The sequence below is a fragment of the Doryrhamphus excisus genome, chromosome 17, assembly GCF_030265055.1.
Source record: "Doryrhamphus excisus isolate RoL2022-K1 chromosome 17, RoL_Dexc_1.0, whole genome shotgun sequence".
Lineage (NCBI taxonomy): Eukaryota > Metazoa > Chordata > Actinopteri > Syngnathiformes > Syngnathidae > Doryrhamphus > Doryrhamphus excisus.
Window position 1 is genome coordinate 18,260,321 of NC_080482.1, and position 4,680 is coordinate 18,265,000.

Below are 4,680 nucleotides of genomic sequence, written 5' to 3' on the forward strand. Positions count from 1 at the left end.
TTCATTGAAGGTAGTTATTGGGCTCCTGCACACACTTGTGACCAACTATTGTATATTGTATACATATTGTACATTGTAATTCTTGAAATGAATCAAGTTTTAATAAAGAGACGCAATCTGGACGAAGACGTTGCTGCTCCGTGTCCTCACTGCTGTCCACCCATATCTGTCCTTACAGACTACTGTATCTTGCTACTCTGGTGCCATATCCTGGGACCCGTAACACTAATTTTCTTGGAGTTAACTCCATTGTCGCCAAGTAGATCAGCACTTTTCCCGTTGATGGCTGTGATGGTGAAGGGCCCAAGAAAATTAGACTCCAGCTTCCCACCCTTACGCTGTTGGCTCCTCACATTCTGTCTCAACACTCTGTCACCCTCTGCGAAGCTGACTTGCTTCCGTTTTGAACTACTCTGTTGCACCATTCTCTGCTGAGATCGGGACACGTTTTTGATGTCCCTGATCACATCAAGCCGCCTAATGTCCTCGCAAACTGTCTCCGCTCCAATGTAATCCTCCACATTACTGTCCATCTGTAAAATAGACAGTAGCTCATGCAACATTTCCATTCTACAAATACATTCAATATGAAAGAAAACAGCATGGAAATATATTACTTCTTCAATTTCATAATAACAACATCAATTCTTCATAATGTAATTAAACTTAATAGTGCATTTCACAAACCAGAAAGTCCTCTGGAACTTCTGTTGGGTACCGGGCTTCACGGCCAAACATCAAAAAATAGGGGGAGAATTTGGTTGTCATCTGTTTTTTGGTACGCAACCCAAACATAACAGCATCCAAATATTCGTCCCACATTTCTGGTTTGCACCCTACCAGTTTACCAAGAGCCCTAAAAGAGAAAAAATAGATTGCAAATCTATTCAACAATATAATTTTTGAGGGACAACTTGGATGACAAGGTGACATTACTTACCTCTGGATGGTTGCGTTCATGCGCTCCACCAAACCATTGGTTTGAGGATGGTAGGGGGCACACAAACTTCTTTTGATCCCCAAAATATTGCAGACATTCTTATTGACCTGGTAACACATATACAATTTCAGACAATTGCATAACATATTAAGAAACCTTATTTTAAACACATAGTAATAAATTCCAAAAAGGTGTAATAATGTGTGATAGAAGAGTTTCAGCTAAAAGGAAAGGAAAGGTATCCAAAACCGTGGTGAGACCAGCCATGCTGTTTGGTCTGGAGACAGGAAGCAGAATTGGAGGTAGCAGAGATGAGGATGGTGAGGTTCTCTTTGGGAGTGACCAGGATGGATAAGATCAGAGGGACATTACATGTTAGAGGCCTTGGAGATAAAGTCAGTTATCGGCCAGACTGAGATGGTTGGGACATGTCCAGAGGAGAGATAGTGACTATATTGGTAGAAGGATGCTGCCAGGTAGGAGGCGTAGAGGAAGACCAAAGAGGAGGTTTATGGATGTATTGAAGGAGGACATGAGGGTAGTTGAAGGGAAAAGCACAAATAGAAAGAAGAAGAATAGATCCCAATAAGATATAAGTTCTGTGCTTACCGCATTTACAAACTCACTCCCTTGGTCCGTGAGAATGCGTTTCGGTGCTTCGAATTGATGAACAAATTTCAATATTTGTTCTGTGACCTCCTCAGCCCTTTTGGTCTTAAGGGGATAGGCTTGTGGCCACTTGGTGAAGTAGTCCACCATCACACACACATACATGTGTCCGTTTGTTGTGGTGGTTAGTTTTCCAATGAGGTCCATACCCACCAGTACAAATGGCTGTGTGACCTAAAAAAACACAAAAAAACAGTGGAACATTAAATTAGCTTTGACACCAACCAGAACACCCGTGACCCTAGTGAGGACAAAGTAATAGAACAAATGATACCTTTATGGGAATATGCTGGACATTGTGCTTTATGGTATGCTGAGCCGCCTGGCAGACAGTACATTCTGACACCTGTGTAATGAACACAAGATGGATGTAAACTACGCAATTTGGATTCAGAAGAAATATATATATGAGAATAATTATTTTTCCAACAGTATGTTACGATGCTGAAGTTGGCTTCCGATACAGTACTTAAATATACATAAGATAGAATTGAAGGTCACATAATGATGAATCTTAGTGTTTTCGGTCTGTATTTGGTGACACTTCTTAATGTGAAAACATTTCATGTAAGACATTGCACTTTCCTGAAGGTGACTATTGTATTTGTGAATAAAGTCACATTTGCACATTTTCTTTCCATCTAGTTCATTTTAGACCTGCTCCACTTCAAAAACTATTATATCTGGACTTCTCAAATCAGGACTGGATTTATATGAAGACCCCAAAGACTCCTAAAAACAGAGTTTGTGTTTGTGAGTGTGTGAAATCTTTCTTTGTTAAAATGCAAGAAAAGGGTCATGACCTCAATATGAGCCAGCAGTAACTAGCTTGGCCAGTAATATTTTTTGTACAGCCAGTGTGCAAAAGACACACATACAGCACCTTCTGAGTGCCCTCCCCCAACATTGCTCATTACATTACGCCCTGCCGTAAAATGCATGCAACCCATATTTCCAACATGGGAACTTTTTTGGTCCAAAGATGAAGTCCACATGAGAGATGGATGTCTTTAAAGTAAATCATGTGAACTATAGACATGTAGAAATTACGCTGGTCCAAATAGGGGGTGCATGCAAATCTCGGCAGGTCAAAAATCTGCCCTGCCGTAAAATGCATGCACCCCATATTTATCACGTTCTGACCGTGTGGCGGAGAGGGTGGATCCCAAGATGCAGGACACAGCAAGCTCAGGTAAGGTCAAGCTGCTTTAATAGTTCAGGTGAGGAGACCCAATAAACAAAAGGCGCCGGAGCACAAAAAAGGGAGCTCCGTGGAAGGGTGCACGCAGGCACAACACAAAATACAAGGAAGAACAGAGCAGTCTTAGAGGCCAGCGGGCTACCGGACGGGTAGGAGGGTGCGTGGCCGAGGCGTGTGTAACGCTGGAGGAGGTACAGGAATTAGTCTGTCACGTCCACAAAGGAATAATCCAGCACCCTCCTGCCGCAGCTCAGTGCCTAAAGAAGGGAACCGGAAATTAGCTTGATTGTCAGCAGCTGCGCCCGTCAGGTAGCTCCGCCCAACTCCAAGGAGGTCCACATCTGTAGATGCACACAGAGAGCAGTAAGAGTCCTAATAACCACATGAACTGGGCGTACCCCCAACCCGACACACAAGGTAACACATGTCACTGTGCAGCGTGACAATATTTCCAATATGGGAACTTTTTTTTTCAAATGATGACATCCACATGAGAGATGGATGTATTTAAAGTAAATAATGTGAACTATAGACATGTAGCAGTTATACTGGTCCAAGTGGGGGGTGCATGCAAATCTCGGCAGGTCAAAATCCACCCGCTGTAGAATGCATGCACCCCATATTTGCTGTTAGGGAACTTTTTTGTTCAAATGATAGACATGTAGAACTCATCTTAGTCCAAATAGGGGGTGCATGCAAATCTCGGCAGGTCAAAATCCGCCCTGCCGTAAAATGCATGCACCCCCTATTTGCTGATGGGAAACTTTTTTGGTCCAAAGATGAAGTCCACTTGATAGGTGGATGTCTTTAAAGTAAATCATGTGAACTATAGACATGTAGAAGTGATCTCAGCCCAAATAGGGGTGGATGCAAATCTCGGCAGGTCAAAAATCTGCCCTGCCATAGAATGCATGCACCCATATTTGTTGATGGGGAATATAAAATTCACCAAATAACCATTGTGTTTCCACATAATGAATGAATGAGTGGAGCCCCCAAGTTCAACACTTTTATTTTTCATTTTACAGTCCAAAGTATGTCAAACGGGTGAGATCGACTGTTGCATCATGCCTCATTCACTGTCTGTTAACAACTCTTCCTTGTGGTTTGGTTGGTTTGGTCATATTTGTCATTAGTTATGCAGAAATACCTAAATGGCAGAAGAACTGTGTTACAAAGCGCCACAATTACATTGTAAATGTCTAACCCGCTCCACTCACCGTATTCCTGGATACGCATGCGTCAAATGCTTGACATACCTAACAAATACCAAGCCAATAAATCGAAGTTTTCATATACTGTGTGCTTTAGGTATCTCATAGTAACTGATAAAACAGACAAAAAGTATAATATCTACGTTAATCTGAAGTCCTGTGGCGAAAAAAGCCCGCAGCGTCACATATTTTCGGTTTTAAGTGAGCGTGCGCGCTCCCGCGAGGTGGATGCATATTCCGGCAGGCATGCAAAACTCGGCACAACACCGGAAGCAGCAGGCAACCATCTGTCTTTCTCTGACGAAGTCAGGCCGCCCCTTACCACGGTTTGGGGCTGAAAATAGTGACAGTTAACACCGCCACGACCGTGGAGAAGTGCCGAAGTAAACGGTTTGTCTTGCATCAGCATCGTTTTCATTGGCGCCAATTTAATTCGGTATCGAGTCGGCGTTCCAACACCCTGACGGAAAACACTGGAGTTGCCATGTAACTCAGACGCCGCACAAGCAATGCTACAAGGTCAGTATCAAAGTTTTAAGTCACGTTGGCGCACGAATAGTGGCGTTTCGCTCCGACAATAGGACAATATACAGTATATAAACGATGTCGAAGTTGACGAGCTGGAGCCGAGGTCGCCATTTTGTGGACATAATTGG

At 43.0% G+C, this 4,680-nt stretch overlaps 1 protein-coding gene across 1 annotated transcript in view; it reads left to right on the forward strand.

Moving 5' to 3' along the window:
- The first annotated feature begins 4,226 nt into the window (after window positions 1-4,226).
- Window positions 4,227-4,680, forward strand: part of LOC131105731 (uncharacterized) — a 22,867-nt gene continuing 22,413 nt past the window's right edge. Inside the window, exon 1 of the mRNA XM_058054141.1 lies at window positions 4,227-4,414. The gene's annotated coding sequence lies outside the window, so the exon portion shown is untranslated. The remainder of the gene's footprint in view (window positions 4,415-4,680) is intronic.